Genomic DNA, 19787 nt, shown 5'->3' on the forward strand with positions numbered 1-19787 from the left:
CAGACTGGACCCCCTTAGCTCATAACAAGGTTACAGATATATAGAAACATTGGGGTAACAGTCACCCTGCTATAGTTCCAGGGGTACCCAGGGTACAAATAAACACTCACCCCAAATCTCCCCCTAACTGACCTTCAGGCTGGGCCCCCTTAGCTCATAACAAGGTTACAAATATATAGAAACATCGGGGTAACAGTCACCCTGCTATAGTTCCAGGGGTACCCAGGGCACAAATAAACATTCACCCCAAATCTCCTCCTAACTGACCTTCAGACTGGGCCCCCTTAGCTCATAACAAGGTTACAGATACATAGAAACATCGGGGTAACAGTCACCCTGCTATAGTTCCAGGGGTTCCCAGGGTACAAATAAAAATGAGTGAGAAGAGAGAAAAGAAAGGAGAGAGAGAGATTAATATATATTTGGATGGCTGGTTGCTGGAGCAATGCTAGTGCTGAGAGCAGTGGGTGCTGGAGCTGAGAGCAGTGGGTGCTACTGCTGAGTATTGGGTGCTAGAGCTTAGCTCGGTCAGGGCTCAATAGAGCAGCTTGAGATAAGGAAGTGCTGGGGGAGAAGTGAGCATTAGGGGTGTGTGTTTAGTAGAGAGAGAATTACCAGCCTCCAGTATTAAACATCAGTGAGAGGAGGAGGAGTCTCAGCTCATACCTGCAACTGCCACATTCCTGAGCCACAGAAGCACTAGCGGGCAGCCAGGGGGGCCACAGGTAAGTGCTGATCTACCTTTTACTTTGCTGTTGGTTGACTTGGAAAGAGGGTGTCAAATTCTATAGGGTGCTGGCTTACTAGGGGTATTTGAGGAATGGAAGAGGGGTGTTGGGAGTTGAAGCTGCCTCAGAGCGTGACTTTCCGACAGAGGCAATGAGGAAGCGAGGGGGACTCCTGTGATCTTTGTGTGTCTGGGCTGGGAAGAAGCTTTATTGCTCTCTCTTTTTATTTATTTATTTATTTAAAGGAATCCCCAACCTGTGGCACCCTCCACAGGTAAACGAGGGAGTCTGGGAGTTGCAGTTAAAGATTTGAATACTTTTCTGTACTGTATACCAAAGAGAAGTCTGCTGGGAGTTCTGCAATTTGTAGACAGCTGAGTGCATTCTGACTCCTGATATGCCTATGAAATTGTAACAGGAGACTCACAGGGGCTGCTGGGAACTGTAGTTTGGAGGAGTTTAATACACGTGGCGCACTATTATCAGCAGGGGGCAGGGAACTTTTCATATCAAAATGTGAAGTGTGTCCGTCTAATTTTCCCTGCTGTGTACAGGAGTGCTAGTAATGTAGAGATGTGATGGAGAATGCTGGGAATTGTAGTTTGACAGTAAATAAAGGAGCGGTGGCTGCTGTGTATAACTGGGGATACAGGAGCTTTGCACACACTGTTGGAATTCTATTGCAGGACTCTCCCTCCTGCAGGTACAATGTGAATAGTTGCCCCTGGGGCATGGCCTGAGCTGCAGGTTTATTATATAAACACACAGGTAACTGCCCCCCTCTCTCTGCTGCTGCTGCCACTCCTACTCCTCCTCCTCTGACATTTAATTCCAAATCATCCCGTCTGTAGCCTGGCACTGGTATCTCTGTACCTAGTAACCTGTTCCTACAGAATCAATAGGTTCAATAGCCCTGTAAGTTAGTGCTAATACAGGGCCCTGTGTCAGAGAGCTTACAATCTAGGAAGCAAAATAAAAGCACAAGTGGGCTAATTAAGTAACATATAGGCACACAGCTATATATACAATACATAATATAGTGAATAAGTGACCCTCTATTGCAAAGATATCAATGTGGCAGAAAGTGGTGTCCATGTGTCAGTACTTATAATGCGTTGGAATGCTACATCCATGTGAGGCTTAGTACCGCTCTAGAACTGGTTCAGCACCCCTCCTGAACCATGTGCATTATGTGGGGTGGAAATGCAAGCTGTAGGAGGAGGTAGCTGGAGGAACATAACATAGAGTTAAACTACATTGAATATATATTACTGTGAGAAGACATCAGGCCTACAAACTTATGGCCCTTCAAATGTTGTTGAACAATTGAAGTTTTGCTGGGATTTATACTGGGAGTTGTACTACTACAACAACAACAACAACAACTGAAGTTTCAACACTACTGATATGATGGATTACTATCACCACCTTGCTCTACTGTCTCCATCTTGCCCTACAATGTTCATCTTGTCCTACTGTCTCTATCTTGTCCTACTCTCTAGCAATCTTGCCTTACTGTCTCCATCTTCTCCTACTGTCTCTATTGTACCCTACAATGTTCATCTTGTCCTACTGTTTCTATCTTGCCCTACTGTATCTATCTTCTCCTACTGTCTCCAACTAGACCTATAATGTTTATCTTGTCCAACTGTCTCTTATATTGTCCTACTCTCTAGCCATCTTACCCTACTGTCCCCATCTCCTCCTACTGGCTCCATCTTGCCCTACTGTCTCCATCTTTTCCTAATGTGTCCATCTTGCCCTACAATGTTCATCTTGTCCTACGCTCTCCATCTTGCCCTGCTGTCTCCATCTTCTCCTACTGTCTCCATGTTGACCTACAATGCTCATCTTGTCCTACACTCTCCATCTTGCCCTGCTGTCTCAATCTTCTCTTACTGTCTCCATGTTGCCCTACAATGTTCATCTTGTCCTACTGTCTCTATATTGTCCTATGCTCTCCATCTTGCCCTACTGTCTCTGTTTTTTCCTAATGTGTCCATCTTGCCCTACAATGTTCATCTTGTCCTACGCTCTCCATCTTGCCCTGCTGTCTCCATCTTCTCCTACTGTCTCCATGTTGACCTACAATGCTCATCTTGTCCTACACTCTCCATCTTGCCCTGCTGTCTCCATCTTCTCCTACTGTCTCCATGTTGCCCTACAATGTTCTTTTTGCCCTACAATGTTCTTCTTGTCCTACTGTCTACATCTTGTCTTACTCTCTTCTTGTCCTACTGTCTACATCTTGTCTTACTCTCTCCATTGTGCCCTACTGTCTCCATCTTGCCCTAGTGTATCTTGCATCTTGCCTACCATTATCACAATGTGTGAAGCTTTGGAAAAGGCTCCCTTATTTACATCCCCTATAAAGACAGATCTGCTTGCTCTGCCCTAGGACTCTTTGTGCCAACATGCTGGGGGTGGCAGGCAGAGATGGGAGGACCAGCAATATTTTTTAAGTTATTATCTCAGCCCTCAGAGAACTCATACATTAAAATAAAACTCTTATATCTGTTTGAGCATAGCCGCTTTTTCCCTCATTACCTTAGTCCCTAGAAGTATTTGGCATGTGGGGAGTTAATGGACTTTTTGCTTTTAACACAGGCCCTATAGGCCTCCCCTCCTCCTCCTCCTCCTCTCACACACACACAGACACACACAGTGAATGGCTGGCTATTACCATACTTATACTTCCTGTGTAATACACTGCTCGCCTCTCTCACACACAAACCTAAATATAACTTCTGATTATCCACCGCGTTCAGCAAAAAGCTCCGACCCTTTCCCTGCCGGGCACCTGCCACCAGGACTCAGCACAATGGGACGCCCGTAGGTTCTGGTTACAAACAGGTCCATGTCACTTGTGCTGATCTTCATGCTCATCCCTTATATTATCAGCGGTGGAACTGGGGGCTTTTCCTTATAATCCACCCGCCTCCAATAAAGGCCAATTAAGTCCATTAGAGAGCAGGCTAATACATGGGGCCCTATATACAGACAGGCACAATCACTTCATATTTCCACCAGGATCAGCTCAGACAGGTCAGCACAGGTTCTGCTGCTCAGGGACTCACTCTGCATAATTGTGCTCCTCTCATGGGGGGCAGCCATCATTGCTCTGGGGGGTTTTGGGCACATTGTCATGAATTTGCATATTCAAATCAGTACTTGATTAACAAAACAAATGATCTATATCCAGGCCTCCAAGGTCGCATAACAGTAAAGGGGAGGTTCACCTTCAAGTTAACTTTTAGTATGTTATACAATGGCCAATTCTAAGCAACTTTTCAAATGGCCTTCATTTCAATTATTTGCCTTCTTATTCTGGCTCTTCCAGCTTTCAAATGGGGGTCACTGACCCCATCTAAAAACAAATGCTCTGTAAGGCTCCAAATCTATTGTTATTGCTACTTTTTATTACTCATGTTTCTATTCAGATCTTTCCTATTCATATTCCAGTCTCTTATTCCAAACAATACATGGTTGCTAGGGGAATTTGGACCCTAGCGACTAGGTTGCTGGAATTGCAAACTGGGGGAACTGCTGGAAAAAAAAAGCAAAATAATTAAAAACCACAAATAATATACATATACACCGCAAATAAACAATTACAAATCACTCTCTACATCACATTAAAAGATAATTTAAGGGCTCTTACATGGACGGTTTTTCCTGCGCTCCCCTGCGTTGTGCTTTCTTCCGTTCAGCTGCAGGGCAGCGCAGGAGTAGACGCACTCCATTATTGTGTAGGGGGCTGAACTCATACAGACGAATGTATGCGATGATGCAACTGAAATGCAACATACTGCGTCACACCTGCATTCGGCGCATACAAGCAGAAGAAAGCGCAGTGCAGGGGAGCGCAGGAAAAACCGCTCGTGTGTAAGAGCCGTAAAGGTGAACAAAGGTTCAACAAAGGTCGTGTTGCGTTGGATCAACGTGCGACACCATGCGACAATTCTATCTCTTACCTTATTTTTGTCGCAGAGCATCGGATTGCGCCGGAATCGTTCCTGTAGTCCTAGCCTAAGGGCCCAAGAAACAGGTGCCCAATCGAACCATGTAACTATTTAGAAGGTGAGACAAACCTGTACAAAATCAGAGTTTTAGCAACCAATCAGCAGGCAGCATATAATGGTCAGCTGTTGGGGGGAAAAGACAATCTGCTTAGTTGCTATGGGTTACAAGAAACTTACGATGTTTTGTTATAATACATCACCCCATATGTTTACCTTAGTGCAGTCATCTAAAGTAACCAATAAGCCATTTGCTTTTAAACAGCTGACCAGTAAATACTACCTTCTGATTGGTTGCTACAGCACCTGGGCAAACTTAGTGTCTTTTATTACATAAGCCCATTATTATGATGCTGGAATTTGGGCACTTTTCCTGCAGGCGTCCCATATGCCTTCACCCTTAGAGCTCTTACACATGGGTGATTTTACCTGCGCTCCTCTACGTTGCACTTTCTTCTGTTCAGCCTCAGGTGAGCGCAGGAGTAGACGCACTCAATTATTGTCAAGGGGGCTGTACTCACACAGACGTATTTAAGCGCCAAACACAATTGGGACGCAGTATATTGCATTTCACCTGCGTTTGGTGCACACATGCGTCTGTGTGAGTACAGCCCCCTTTAAAATAATTGAGTGCATCTACTCCTGCCCGTGTGTAAGAGCCCTTAGGCCTCTTACTGATGAGCAGTTGTAGCTGCGCTCCCCTGCGTTCCGTTTTTCAGCGTTCAGCCGCAGGGGAGCGCAGGAATAGACGCATTGAGCTTTTTTCAATGGAGCTGTACTCCCACAGGTGCGTGTAGGCGCCGAACGCAGGAAAAATGCAGCATGTTGCGTCTCAACCTGCGTTCAGCGCTTACACCCGCCTGCGTGACTACAGCCCCATTGAAAAAAGCTTAATGCGTCTATTCCTGCGCTCCCCTGCGGCTGAACGCAGAAAAACGGAACGCAGGCGAGCGCAGCTTCAACCGCTCGTCCTTAGTCTGCTAACAAGACAGAACCAACTTGTCGCCCGTTAAAAAAAAATCTAACAAGTTAATGCCCTTCCCTTTAACCCTTTAGCTCCACGGCATAAAAAAATCTACCTGGAATGCCAGGCCATTTAGCATCTACATTCTGCATTCCATTGACGTGAATGGAAACACTGTGTTGCTGGGCAATGATACAATAATGTAGCAAAGAAACAGCTTTCCTCCAGTCCCACAATGACTTGCATGTGTCTGTTAAATAGCTGCCTCCTGCTACTCTGCTCAAAGAGTCAGAAACAGCAATACCTCAATCTGACCATCATCAATTTTTTAATATAAATATACGAAGCTACTTAGAACAGCATTTGCTTTCAATGTGGAAAAAATATATCTTAGGTGGAGTTGCCCTTTAAATAGAGCATATGTATGTTTGAAGTAACAGCTATAAGAGTAGGAAGTGGGCATCACGTGGAAACAAAAGCTCCCCCGCACCCGCTTATAGAAACATATATTGCCCTTGGGCGTTCTAAGAAACCATTTTTCCAAGATTTCGAATGATTTGCCATATTTGGGCTTATTTGTTGATTGTGAATCTCAGTGTGAGTTTGAAACGAGATGGAACTGGATTTACCGGCCTGGGGTCCCCCTGTGCTGACACGTCTAACAACAAAGAAGCCTCAGGCTGAGCAGCACCGGGGCCTCTGGGTAACACTCTGTGCTGCTGTTTTTGCCATTTTCCCCTCTTTTTGATCATTTACATCATGACGGTATCCCTTTAAATGAAAAAAAATTGTGCTGGAAAAGGTGACTAATGAAGGGAACATGTCAGGAGGCAAATCAGGCGAATTTATTAAACATACGTAGGAGAGAGAATGCGGCTTGTTGGGATGGAGCTCTCCCCTTGCATAACAAGTGTCCCTATGAGTCTCAGTTGGCTGATAGAGGATGATGGGATATGTGGATTCTACAAAAGCCAAAATCCTCAGCAATAGGGACCTGTATGTGAACTTTCCTTGTAAGGTTCACCATAAACACCTACTTAACTTAACCTTTCAGTTAACTTAAAGGGATCCTGTCATCGGAAAACATGTTTTTTTCAAAACACATCAGTTAATAGTGCTGCTCCAGCAGAATTATGTACTGAAATCCATTTCTCAAAAGAGCAAACAGATTTTTTTATATTCAATTTTGAAATCTGACATGGGGCTAGACATATTGTCAATTTCTCAGCTGCCCCTGGTCATGTGACTTGTGCCTGCACTTTAGGAGAGAAATGCTTTCTGGCAGGCTGCTGTTTTTCCTTCTTAATGTAACTGAATGTGTCTCAGTGGGACCTGGATTTTACTATTGAGTGTTGTTCTTACATCTACCAGGCAGCTGTTATCTTGTGTTAGGGAGCTGTTATCTGGTTACCTTCCCATTGTTCTGTTGTTTGGCTGCTGGGGGGGAAAAGGGAGGGGGTGATATCACTCCAACTTGCAGTACAGCAGTAAAGAGTGATTGAAGTTTAGCAGAGCACAAGTCACATGACTTGGGGCAGCTGGGAAATTGACACTATGTCTAGCCCCATGTCAGATTTCAAAATTGAATATAAAAAAATCTGCTTGCTCTTTTGAGAAATGGATTTCAGTGCAGAATTCTGCTGGAGTAGCGCTATTAACTGATTAATTTTGAAAAAATTTTTTTTCCCATGTCAGTATCCCTTTAAAGGTGAAAGACCCGTATAAGGATGCAGATGGAATGGGGGTGAGATGGAAACCCTAGTGAAGAAATTTAAGAAATCACTGGCCCTGCCCTATACGTCAACTGGGACTTCCCCAAGCTTGCAGCATAGTGTTCCCGTCAGTCTGATGTCAACTGCTACTTGGCTCAATGGTTTCACTTTAAATGGGAGGTTCACCTTTAAGTTAACTGTTAGTATGTTATACAATGGCTAATTCTAAGCAGCATTTCAATTGGCCGTCATTATTTATTTTTTATCGTTTTTTAATTATTTGCCTTCTTCTGACTCTTTCCAGCTTTCAAACAGGGGTCACTGACCCCATCTAAAAAACAAATGCTCTGTAAGGCTACACATTTATTGTTATTGTTACTTTTTATTACTCATCTCTCTATTCAGGCCACTCCTATTCATATTCCAGTCTCTTATTCAAATCAATGCATGGTTGCTAGGGGAATTTGGACCCCAGCAACCAGATGGCTGAAATTACAAACTGGAGAGCTGCTGGATAAAAAGCTAAATACCTCAAAAACCACAAATAATAAAAACTGAAAGCCAACTGCAGATTATCTCAGATTATCTCTCTCTACATAATACTAGAAAATAAAATAGTGCAATAGTCCCACAAGACTCGAAGCAAAACCAGTAGCTCTTTCTACTTCTGGCCTTGGGTTTACGCCCCTGTAGTATAAATAGGCTTCGGAGCTCCCCTATCTTGATTAGTGATCAGCCCCATTGCATGATTCAGGCTGCACTGGATTTGCAGTCGCGCAAGATGCTAATCAGCAATGCAGCATGGAGATTTTACATGAGATTTATGAAAGGAGCCAGCACAAAGTCCAAAGGAGGGGGACACTGTGACAGAGAATGATTATCCTTTTTCAGTAAATGTGTTGGGTTCATGCGGAGACCCCAGAGACTGCACTTTGGACACTAGTTTGGACCCCATAATCATTGCCTCCATATTAGGCTGCTATAAAGGGTTTCAGCTCATTTCTCATTAATTACTCAGGATGACTGGGAACACTCAGGATACGGAAGCACCTGTTTTTCTAAGGGAGGGAGGAAGTGGGGTGCTGATACTATACACTGTATATAAGTGGGTGCACTCCGCCTGGAATCATGGTTAGCCTTCTATGCAATATTTATATGGAGCGAATCTTTTGGCCAAACATGGATTTGCAGTAAAATTCTGTATTTTTCCATCTGCTAATTTTTTTTACAAAACTACGGCAAAACTTCATAGCGACAAAAAAGTCGCCAAAACAAGAAAGTTGCCAAGACAAAAAAGTCACCATAAGATATAACACCCATTGACTTTAATGCATTTGGACAAAAAGTTGCAGAGATAAAAAAAAGTCACCATAAGAAAAGACGCTCATTGACTTTAATGCATTTGGACAAAAAAGTCGCAGACAAAAAAAGTCGTCATAAGGAAAAGCAACCATTGACTTTAATGCATTTGGACAAAAAGTTGCAGAGACCAAAAATTAGCCATAAGAAAAAATGACCATTGACTTTAATGCATTTGGACAAAAAAGTTGCAGAGTTAAAAATTCGCCATAAGAAAAAACAACCAGAAAATGACCATTGACTTTAATGCATTTGGTCAAAAAGTTGCAGAGACCAAAAAGTTGCCACAAGGAAAAGCAACCATTGACTTTAATGCATTTGGATAAAAAGTTGCAGAGAAAAAAAGTCGTCATAAGGAAAAATGACCATTGACTTTAATGCATTTGGACAAAAAAGTTGCAGAGTTAAAAAGTCTCCATAAGAAAAAACAACCAAAAAATGACCATTGACTTTAATGCATTTGGATAAAAAGTTGCAGAGAAAAAAACTCGTCATAAGGAAAAACAACCATTGACTTTAATGCATTTGGACAAAAAAGTTGCAGAGTTAGAAAAGTCGCCACAAGAAAAAACGCCCATTGACTTTAAGGGCTTTAGAACATAGGCAGATTGGGGGAGATTTAATCGCCTCTTCTGCGGGGCGACAATCTTCCCAAACTGCCTTCTGCCTGTTATAATGAGAAAAAGCCAGCACCAATGCACTCGCGGTGCTTCGATAAAGCCCTAATGCATTTGGACATAAAAGTCGCCACAAGAAAAAATGCCCATTGACTTTAATGCATTTGGGCAAAAAAGTTGCAGAACTAAAAAAGTCACAATAAGAAAAAACAACCATTTACTTTAATGCATTTGAAAAAAAAAGTTGCCTAGACCAAAAAGTCGCCATAAGAAAAAACGCCCACTGACTTTACTGCATTTGAAGCAAGAAAAATTGTCAAGCATGTAAAAAATTGTCGTACACGAGAGATAAATTTGATGCCTATTGACGTCAATGCATTTCGCAAATTTTCCGAGACAGATTCGCTTATCACTAATGGAGAGTGATTGTTTGTAAACAGCGGTTTATGTTTATCACTTTCTTGAAACAATGGAGCACGTTCCCCTCCAGGTGTGAAAATCAGTTTGTTTCTGCTACATTGTTTCAGGAGTCAGAACAAGGAGCACAAAGAATAGAAACAGTCAATAGCAAACACATTCACGCATAACTTTAATGGGGGTTTTTTTTTTGTGCAGAGAAAAGTTTTTGGAGTAGTTCCCCTTGAAGTCAGATTACATGGGAGAGAGGATTCTGCGCCCGTGAGTGACAGATACAAATATTCAGTAGTTGCAGCGCTTGACTGAACTTGCCCTTACCTTCAATGAATATTGTATGAGTCCATTAACCCCGTGTGCTCCCTACAGCTGGGAGTTACATGTTGGGCAGCACAAGGCGCGGTCACTTTTCTCCTTACTGTGTGTTGTAGCAGCAAACTGACAGACAGAGCAAATATTGACAGTTGTGCTGATTCCGGGTGAGATTGGGCCAGTGTTGACCTTCTACTCAGTCAAGATCATTTGTACTGGGAGCAGTGGGAAGGAAGCAGGGAGACGGCCTTTATCCTTGTACATAAATGTTCTGGTTATCAGGGGATGCTGGGAATTGTATTTCAGCCACAACTGGTTGGCTGCCCCCTGCTGTCCATACTCCAACATCGTAGTTGTCAAGGCAATATTTTGGACTGAGGGTCAATGGCAAATCCCTTCCTGCCCTCTTATAAAACTGGCCAAGTTCCAGCAACCAATGAGATGTTTGTTGTCAAACAAGTGACCAATAAACGCTACCGGCTAACTGGTTGCCAGGGGTTACTAAAAAGTTACTTAAAGTCATGGGAAACGTTTATTTTTTTTTCAAAACACATCAGTTAATAGTGCTGCTCCAGCAGAATTTTGCACTGAAATCTGTTTCTCAAAAGAGCAAACTGATTTTTTTTTATATTTAATTTTAAAATCTGAAATGGAGCTAGACTTGTTGTCAGTTTCCCAGCTGACCCCAGTCATGTGACTTGTGCTCTGATAAACTTCAGTCACTCTTTACTGCTGTACTGCAAAACGTGGGCAGGAATTCTCTGCATTTGTGACCCCCAAAATGCCTCTTTGTGCATGTGCTGTTAAAAGTACCCCCCCCCCTTGCTGAGAGAGGGGGAGGGGATCAGCCCAACTGTGGGGCACATTCTGGGGGTAATAATGACTCTGCAGGGTTTAGGAGCAATGTTCCTGCACAACTAGCTCTTAGTAAATAAGCCCCGAAATGTCAGAATACAGGGACAGAAAAAAAAAGAAACTCCCCCATTCTTCTGCTCCAATTTTTTCACAATCCTGAAAATATTTTCTGCTTTTTATTTTTTATGTTAGGGACAATGTCTTTTCTGATGTGAAATTTCCCCGAGTTTTTTTTTGGACTTTTTTTAAAAAAGAAATCCAACAGAAAATACTGCCGTGACTCGTGATCTCCCCTCTGTACATAAATATAAAGTGAAAGCGCCGCGACTGTGGAATCTTGGCGGCTCCAGGTATGTCACTGGCTCTTTAACACATTCTCACAGCCAGGGGGCAAATTCCAAAAACTCCCATTCCCACCCCCATTCTGCTGCCTGTGAGGCTGGTGCAAACCGTGTAGGAACCCAGGGTGTAACAGGCTCATCCTCTGCTGGAACCCAACCTCTCCCCAGGTAATCGCTCTATTATTTACCCTGTCTTGCTATCGGTTGGTACAGTCCAGCCTGGCACAGGGATGAGTATACCAGGACTGGGCTGTATAAAGTACAATATATACCCTGCTGTGTGTGGATTCCTGGCTCTGTACTGGTTCTGTGGGGGCAGGGAAACTAATTGGACTGTACTGAGTTAGTGTAGCCTAGCTGCAACCCAGCACTGGGCTCGTGGGTTCGATTCTGACCAAAGAACGACCTGCCTGGAGTTTGTGTATTCTCACAGTGGGAGTCATTTATCAACACTGGGAAAATTTGCCCATGGGCAGTAACCCATGGAAACCAATCAAATTGCTGCTTTCATTGTTCTACTTGCAACTGGCTTTAAAAAGCTAATCACTGATTGGTTGCTATAGGTAACTGCCCAAGGGCAAATTTGCCCAGTGTTGATAAATGAGCCCCAGTGTGTCTCTGTAGCTTTATTCCAGATGTTCTGGTTTTCTCCCTCACTCCAAAAGCTCCTACGGCAGTGTCTGTGGCAGGGGGTGGGCATTAGATTGTAAGCTCTGCTGGTGCAGGAACTGTTTTGAAAACCCTGCTTTGCCTGGAGATGACATAAAAAGGCCAGTTTATCAAGGGTCGAATTGAAAATTAGAATTTTCTAATTTTCTAAATTGTCAAATTTGACCATGGAGTTATCCAAATTCTACTTGAGTTTGATTCAATTCGATTTGAATTTGATTGGAGTTTGCAGGTCATTTCAATTTGTCAGAGTTAAAAAAAATTCGATTTTTATTAAAAAAAATTCGACTATATGGAAGTTTATGTGAGTTTATGTGAGTTTGGAAATTCGACCTTTAATAAATGTGCCTCGAAAATGTTGGAGCTCTAGCTGAGTTTGCTGCGGTGTTATGCTTTATGGCAATTATCCATAAAGCAATTGCCATAAAGCATCTCACCGCAGCAAACTCAGCTAGAGCTCCAACATTTTCGAGGCACATTTATCAAAGGTCCGCGTCGTTGCCCTGCCCCCTTTTCTGACATGGTCCCGCCCCTTTTGGCATCACACTCCACCCCTTTTTGTTCCCGCCCCCCACCAGCCAGTAAAAAATTTAGAAAAAGGTGGCAACCCTAAATATAAGTAATTCTAAAACAACAAGACTTGCTGAGTCTTCAATGATTATCCAGCAAGTCAAGTTGTTTAAGAATTACTTATATCAGATATACCATGAGCTGGATGAATGAAAATCTTCATAGTCAGATTTCAGATTCTGCGCAATATCCACAGAATTCATCAGAATCGCTCTCAAATAGGCGCACTTTCCCTTTAAAGGCAATGATTATGAGTATCAATAGTAATAACCGGCCAGTGTGCGTGTAAATGAATTGTATCTATGAGGAACTGCAGCTTATCTCATTGTCTCATTAAATTGCAAGCTCTATTGGGCAGGTCCCTCTTTCTCTCTTGAATCAGTTGATCTCCCCCAGTGTGGGTGCATTCATACAATTACAATAAGCACCAATAGTGGGTGGGTGGGGGATTTTGACAGTGATTTTTTTTGTGTGGAATAAACACAGCTGATTGTGGCCTCCGAGTTGTGCCATGAGCTTACTGGCAGTGTCTGCCTTTGGGCACTTTGTGATTGTTTTTTTACAGATTCCACAAACCTCAAGCATTGCCGCCGCTCACCTGATAAATACCTGATAGTACAGACACTGCCAGCCAGGGCCTGTTGGGAGGTACAGGAAAAGCAGTGTGTGATATATATATATATATGGAACTCAAGGTCAATGGGGAGGTCATTATGGGTAATGATCAGGCTCCATGCTGCATGAGTAAACTTAGGGGACTGTTCCTGCTGAATTGTGCTTAGTACAGGGGAATACCTATGCTGCCATAGTTTTATTGGATCTCTCTGTACAGACTATGAGCAAACTTAGGGACTGTTCCTGCTGAATTGTGCTTAGTACAGAGGAATACTTATGCTGCCATAGTTTTATGGGATCTCTCTGTACAGACTATGAGCAAACTTAGGGGACTGTTCCTGCCGAATTGTGCTTAGTACAGGGGAATACCTATGCTGCCATAGTTTTATGGGATCTCTTTGAACAAACTATGAGCAAACTTAGGGGACTGTTCCTGCTGAATTGTGCTTAGTACAGGGGAATACCTATGCTGCCATAGTTTTATGGGATCTCTCTGTACAGACTATGAGCAAACTTAGAGGACTGTTCCTGCTGAATTGTGCTTAGTACAGGGAATACCTATGCTGCCATAGTTTTATGGGATCTCTCTGTACAGACTATGAGCAAACTTAGGGACTGTTCCTGCTGAATTGTGCTTAGTACAGAGGAATACCTATGCTGCCATAGTTTTATGGGATCTCTCTGTACAGACTATGAGAAAACTTAGGGGACTGTTCCTGCCGAATTGTGCTTAGTACAGGGGAATACCTACGCTGCCATAGTTTTATGGGATCTCTCTGTACAGACTATGAGCAAACTTAGAGGACTGTTCCTGCTGAATTGTGCTTAGTACAGGGAATACCTATGCTGCCATAGTTTTATGGGATCTCTCTGTACAGACTATGAGCAAACTTAGGGACTGTTCCTGCTGAATTGTGCTTAGTACAGAGGAATACCTATGCTGCCATAGTTTTATGGGATCTCTCTGTACAGACTATGAGCAAACTTAGGGGACTGTTCCTGCCGAATTGTGCTTAGTACAGGGGAATACCTACGCTGCCATAGTTTTATGGGATCTCTCTGTACAGACTATGAGCAAACTTACAGGACTGTTCCTGCTGAATTGTGCTTAGTACAGGGAATACCTATGCTGCCATAGTTTTATGGGATCTCTCTGTACAGACTATGAGCAAACTTAGGGACTGTTCCTGCTGAATTGTGCTTAGTATAGGGGAATACTTATGCTGCCATAGTTTTATGGGATCTCTCTGTACAGACTATGAGCAAACTTAGGGACTGTTCCTGCTGAATTGTGCTTAGTACAGGGAATACTTATGCTGCCATAGTTTTATGGGATCTCTCTGTACAGACTATGAGCAAACTTAGGGACTGTTCCTGCTGAATTGTGCTTAGTACAGGGAATACTTATGCTGCCATAGTTTTATGGGATCTCTCTGTACAGACTATGAGCAAACTTAGGGACTGTTCCTGCTGAATTGTGCTTAGTACAGAGGAATACCTATGCTGCCATAGTTTTATGGGATCTCTCTGTACAGACTATGAGCAAACTTAGGGGACTGTTCCTGCCGAATTGTGCTTAGTACAGGGGAATACCTATGCTGCCATAGTTTTATGGGATCTCTTTGAACAAACTATGAGCAAACTTAGGGGACTGTTCCTGCTGAATTGTGCTTAGTACAGGGGAATACCTACGCTGCTATAGTTTTATGGGATCTCTCTGTACAGACTATGAGCAAACTTAGAGGACTGTTCCTGCTGAATTGTGCTTAGTACAGGGAATACCTATGCTGCCATAGTTTTATGGGATCTCTCTGTACAGACTATGAGCAAACTTAGGGACTGTTCCTGCTGAATTGTGCTTAGTACAGGGGAATACCTATGCTGCCATAGTTTTATGGGATCTCTTTGAACAAACTATGAGCAAACTTAGGGGACTGTTCCTGCTGAATTGTGCTTAGTACAGGGGAATACCTACGCTGCCATAGTTTTATGGGATCTCTCTGTACAGACTATGAGCAAACTTAGAGGACTGTTCCTGCTGAATTGTGCTTAGTACAGGGAATACCTATGCTGCCATCGTTTTATGGGATCTCTCTGTACAGACTATGAGCAAACTTAGGGACTGTTCCTGCTGAATTGTGCTTAGTACAGGGAATACTTATGCTGCCATAGTTTTATGGGATCTCTCTGTACAGACTATGAGCAAACTTAGGGACTGTTCCTGCTGAATTGTGCTTAGTACAGGGAATACTTATGCTGCCATAGTTTTATGGGATCTCTCTGTACAGACTATGAGCAAACTTAGGGACTGTTCCTGCTGAATTGTGCTTAGTACAGGGAATACTTATGCTGCCATAGTTTTATGGGATCTCTCTGTACAGACTATGAGCAAACTTAGGGACTGTTCCTGCTGAATTGTGCTTAGTACAGAGGAATACCTATGCTGCCATAGTTTTATGGGATCTCTCTGTACAGACTATGAGCAAACTTAGGGGACTGTTCCTGCCGAATTGTGCTTAGTACAGGGGAATACCTATGCTGCCATAGTTTTATGGGATCTCTTTGAACAAACTATGAGCAAACTTAGGGGACTGTTCCTGCTGAATTGTGCTTAGTACAGGGGAATACCTACGCTGCCATAGTTTTATGGGATCTCTCTGTACAGACTATGAGCAGACTTAGAGGACTGTTCCTGCTGAATTGTGCTTAGTACAGGGAATACCTATGCTGCCATAGTTTTATGGGATCTCTCTGTACAGACTATGAGCAAACTTAGGGACTGTTCCTGCTGAATTGTGCTTAGTACAGGGAATACCTATGCTGCCATAGTTTTATGGGATCTCTTTGAACAAACTATGAGCAAACTTAGGGGACTGTTCCTGCTGAATTGTGCTTAGTACAGGGGAATACCTACGCTGCCATAGTTTTATGGGATCTCTCTGTACAGACTATGAGCAAACTTAGGGGACTGTTCCTGCTGAATTGTGCTTAGTACAGGGAATACCTATGCTGCCATAGTTTTATGGGATCTCTCTGTACAGACTATGAGCAAACTTAGGGGACTGTTCCTGCTGAATTGTGCTTAGTACAGGGAATACCTATGCTGCCATAGTTTTATGGGATCTCTCTGTACAGACTATGAGCAAACTTAGAGGACTGTTCCTGCTGAATTGTGCTTAGTACAGGGAATACCTATGCTGCCATAGTTTTATGGGATCTCACTGTACAGACTATGAGCAAACTTACGGGACTGTTCCTGCTGAATTGTGCTTAGTACAGGGGAATACCTAGTACAGGAGTTTACCTATGGTATTTTTAGGGCATTTATCTGCTGCCTGCGAGGCTGATCTGCCCCAGTGTAATGCCCATTTCTTGCTTCATGTTGTTCAGGTGACAATTAAACAAGGATGAAGAGGGCACAGGTTGGCAGCAGAGGAGAAGTCATTTTGTTTGTGAATCATTTGAAGGGTATGAGTTGTTGGTGGTGGAATGTGTCGGCTGATGGAATCTGTGTATCATCAGTGGACTCAGTAAATATTTATGCTGATATGGGAGGGTGGCCGGGAGTTACTCAGTCATTCTATACAGTGTTTACTCATCGACCAGAGGAGGTGACACTATGATGCCAACTTGCCACTTAGATTAACCTGCAGGAGTCAAGGGCGGGAGTGGACTGGGTCCTATTAGTCCTGTGACTATAAACATTGATACATTGTGCTACATTATGTCCTGAGCTGCTACAGGTTTTACAGTTACACTATAGCCAAGTACATGTGTATGTAACACTCTAGATACAATCTGTTAATGTTGTCTACATACTAAATATATGTTCTTGTTACATTTTAAATGTCACTATAAAATAGGGGATCATAGTGCCCACCTTATACAGCATAGCAGCCCATTATACAGCCTAGTAGCCCATCATACAGCATAGCAGCCCATTATACAGCATAGCAGCCCATTATACAGCCTAGTAGCCCATCATACAGCATAGCAGCCCATTATACAGCATAGCAGCCCATTATACAGCCTAGTAGCCCATCATACAGCATAGCAGCCCATCATACAGCATAGCAGCCCATCATACAGCATAGCAGCCCATTATACAGCATAGCAGCCCATTATACAGCAGAGCAGCACATTATACAGCATAGCAGCCCATTATACAGCAGAGCAGCGCATTATACAGCACAGCAGCCCATTATACAGCAGAGCAGCGCATTATACAGCACAGCAGCTCATCATAAAGCATAGCAGCCCATTATACAGCATAGCAGCCCATTATACAGCCTAGTAGCGCATCATACAGCAGAGCAGCCCATTATAAAGCATAGCAGCCCATTATACAGCCTAGTAGCCCATCATACAGCAGAGCAGCCCATTATACAGCACAGCAGCTCATCATAAAGCATAGCAGCCCATTATACAGCATAGCAGCCCATTATACAGCCTAGTAGCCCATCATACAGCATAGCAGCTCATCATACAGCATAGTAGCCCATTATACAGTCTAGTAGCCCATCATACAGCATAGTAGCCCATTATACATCATAGCAGATCATCTTAAAGCATAGCAGCCCATCATACAGCATAGCAGCCCATTATACAGCCTAGTAGCCCATTATACAGCATAGCAGCCCATCATACAGCATAGCAGCTCATTATACAGTCTAGTAGCCCATCATTCAGCATAGCAGCCCATCATACAGCATAGCAGCCCATTATACAGCATAGCAGCCCATCATACAGCATAGCAGCCCACCTCTAGGTCCCAACATAATAACTAAGAATATTAGTAAATATGATGGGGGGGGGGGGAAGTGACCCTGCCATAACATTTTGTTCAATATTTATTCCAATTCAGTCATTTTGTCTGCAGCATTTTTCTGTATAACTCAGTAGCGGTATTTCATTGGAGCCAATAGAAAAATCTCTAGAAAGGACAGAAATGTTTAGGTTAAATATGTTGCAAATATTATATATAAAAGTTAAATCTACAGACCCCCATATATTAAAGGGCAACCACCCGTTTTAAAAGGAGATTAAGGGGTGGTGGGCAGTGCAATAGTTGTAGAACATTGGGTGGAGGGGCGCAGGTAGGTACTTTAGCTGTTTTAGATCAGTGCTGCCAAAAATCTTCATGCACCGCAGCAGAGTGTGGCATATACTGTATAAGGGGAGACAGCAGGTTAATTATACATTATATAGTGAATAAAGTACCCCCTCTTGTAAAATATAAGGATATTATAAGTTACCAAGGAGTTTCGTGACCATATAAAAACACGAGGCCGAAGGTAACTCCGAGGTAACTTCTAATATCCTCATATTTTGCAACTGGGGGTACTTTATTTATTATAATACACAAATTTCAGTGAGTCATGTGACAGAAATGACATCAGAACTCATCGTTTATAACTGATGACATCAGAACTCACCGTTTATAAGGATACAATACACAAAATATCTTGTAAATTATATCCTTATAAACGGTGAGTTCTGATGTCATCAGTTTTAAACGGTGAGTTCTGATGTCATTTCTGTCACATGACTCACTGAAATTTGTGTATTATAATAAATAGAGTTCCATGACCTGTGTAAAAACACTCGGCCTTCAGCCTCGTACTTTTATATGGTCATGAAACTCCTCGGTAACTTATAATATCCTTATAATTTACAAGAGGGGGTACTTTATTCACTATATAATTTACAGGATATTCATGGCTTTTGAAGACTATATACATAATATACATTAATTATACATAATATACATTATATATTATACCCCTGGGTCTGGTGCTTATAGTGAGTAGTATCAGTACTGCTATATCTGTAGGTCTCTATATATCACACGTCAGCCTGATACAGAGGGGAGTTCTGACTCGGCATCCGGTTCATACAGTGAGTCGTCTCCATTCGCTCATGTTGCATCATACCCCCCGCCCGCTGAGCACATTGGCACTGCCCAACTTCCTCACTTTACATTCACAACAGTCCCTTCACTAAACACCATTTATTTCACTGCAGCCTGCATGGCGGCATAGGAACCAGTGCAGCCTGCAACTACAATTCATTTTGGGGGTTAATTGCAGTTTTGAAAAGCAGAGACTGTAACTCTAATCTACATCCTGCTCAATAGACTTGAATTAAGATTCCTGCTGCAGACTGCACTGATTATTGGGAAGCTATGCAATATGCAAACCAATTACTAATTACATACCTCCTAACATTTTGAAAACAGAAAGAGGGACAAAAATATTTTTGCCCATGCCCATTTTGTGGCCACACCCCCTGATTACCATGTTCATTTTACAAAATTTGGTAGGTTATGAAAGTTTGAACACATTTATGTGTTATTACAGTTTTGCTAATGAAGGTGACTTGCCCTTTAGGACAGAGACACCCACAGATTCCGGGAGATTAAGTCGCCCGGTGATAAATCGGCTCTTTTTCGGGGCGACTAATCTTCCCGACCTGCCACCCACCGGCTAGAATTGAAATCGCCGGCGGGATGGCACTCGGAGCCATTCATTTTCCGAAGTCACCCAAAATTACTCGTGAGGCAACTTCTGGTGACTTCGGAAAATGTTGTGCACTGATTGCCACCCTGCCGGC

At 42.9% G+C, this 19787-nt stretch overlaps 1 protein-coding gene across 4 annotated transcripts in view; it reads left to right on the plus strand.

Moving 5' to 3' along the window:
- Window positions 1–571: 571 nt before the first annotated feature.
- The window catches only part of ptk2b.L (protein tyrosine kinase 2 beta L homeolog), a 90603-nt gene continuing 71387 nt past the window's right edge, over window positions 572–19787 (plus strand). For 2 of the 4 annotated variants that reach the window (XM_018264124.2, XM_018264122.2), the window contains exon 1: window positions 573–725. The gene's annotated coding sequence lies outside the window, so the exon portion shown is untranslated. Of the gene's footprint in view, window positions 726–11399; window positions 11490–19787 lie in introns of those variants that run through there. The other 2 variants (XM_041563618.1, XM_018264123.2) reach the window with 2 other exon arrangements.

This window comes from Xenopus laevis, chromosome 5L, assembly GCF_017654675.1.
Source record: "Xenopus laevis strain J_2021 chromosome 5L, Xenopus_laevis_v10.1, whole genome shotgun sequence".
NCBI lineage: Eukaryota > Metazoa > Chordata > Amphibia > Anura > Pipidae > Xenopus > Xenopus laevis.